Genomic DNA, 1,702 nt, shown 5'->3' with positions numbered 1-1,702 from the left:
ACTGGAAATCACACCTAGCACGGCTGACTCCAGGGGATAGGGGAGCCCCGAGGACTCCTGTTTCCATGGGGAGCTCATCCCAGAACCATTTGACCTCACAGCAACATCTCCAGCATGTGTTTCAGTCTCCCCAACTCTGGGTTATCAGGGTGGACAAATATTTATGTGGGTGAATATGTTTATGTTTGGGGATGCAGGTGTAGACCAAGGTATATTCTAGAACAGGGAGACTGCAGTTTCCTGGGGTTCAGTGGGGGTAGATCAGTAGTGTGTATGTGTGTTCCAGTATCTTGGCAGGCATGTGGATCAGATTTTTTTTCTATGTGGGATTAGGTAAATGTCGGTTTATGTATGTTTAAAGCACAAAGTGTGCAATGGTTGTTGTCATATTTAGCCAAGGGACTTTGGAAAAATAGTGTATGTGTTTTCAGACTTTAGGCTCAGAGAAGTTTTTTAAGGTTTAATGTTGAAGAAAGATTTTAATAAAATGCTGGCCTTGTCAGTAAGTCAGTTGCTCTTAACAAATTACTTCATCTCTAATATAGAGCTTCAGTTTTCATCTGAAAAATGAGGATAATAACTAATCCTGGCATCAAAACCAGATAGAAAATTTCTCCATATATACATGTATGTACACTACCCATAACAAGGTGTAGGATTTGAAACACATTTTGCTATTGCTGTCAGTGTAAACCACTGTTTTACACAATCCCCTTCTTCCCTTCCCTTCCCTTCCCTTCCCTTCCCTTCCCTTCCCTTCCCTTTCCTTCTTCTTCTCCTTCCCCCTCTTATTTCTCCTTCTCCTTCATTCTATTTTAGTTAGTTAACATACAGTTCATATTGGTTTTAGGAGTAGAAATCAGTGATTCATCACTTACATACAACATCCAGTGCTCATGACAAATGACCTTCTTGATACCCATCACTCATTCAGCCTACCCTTCACCCACCTTCCTCCACCAAGCCTCAGTTCTCTGTTATTAAGAGTCTCTTGTGGGGACACCTGGGTGGCTCAGTCAGCAAAGTGTCTGACTTTGGCTCAGATCATGATCTCGCAGTTCATGAGTTTGAGCACTGCATTGGTCTAGCTGCTGACAGCTCAGAGCCTGAAGCCTGTTGGATTTTGTCTCCTTCTCTTTGCCCCTCCCCTACTTGTGCTCCCTCTCTCTCAAAAATAAATTAATAAACATAAAAAATTAAAAAAATCTCTTGTGGTTTATTTCCTTTTCTTCTCTTTACCCTTGTATATTTATCTGTTTTACTTCTTAAGTTACGTATATGAATGAAATAATATATTTGTGTTTCTCTGATTTATTTCACTTAGCATAATACATTCTAGCTCCATGCATGTCATTGCAAATGGCAAGATTTACTTTTTGATGGCTGAGTAATATTCCATTATATCTATATACCACATCTTCTTTATCCATTCATCAGTTAATGGACATTTGGGCTCTTTCCATAGTTTGGCTATTGTTGATAATGCTGCTATAAACATTGGGGTGCACTTACCTCTTTGAATTTGTGTTTTTAAATCCCATGGGTAAATACCTAGTAATGCAATTGCTGGGTTGTAAGGTAGTTCTATTTTTAGTTTTTAGGAGCCTCCATAGGGATCTCCAGAATGGCTTCACCAGTTTGCATTCCCACCAACAGTGCAAGAGGGTTCCTTTTTCCCTGCATCCTTGCCAAAATCTGTTTA

Source organism: Suricata suricatta, chromosome 13 (assembly GCF_006229205.1).
Source record: "Suricata suricatta isolate VVHF042 chromosome 13, meerkat_22Aug2017_6uvM2_HiC, whole genome shotgun sequence".
NCBI lineage: Eukaryota > Metazoa > Chordata > Mammalia > Carnivora > Herpestidae > Suricata > Suricata suricatta.
This window is presented reverse-complemented; position numbering follows the sequence as displayed.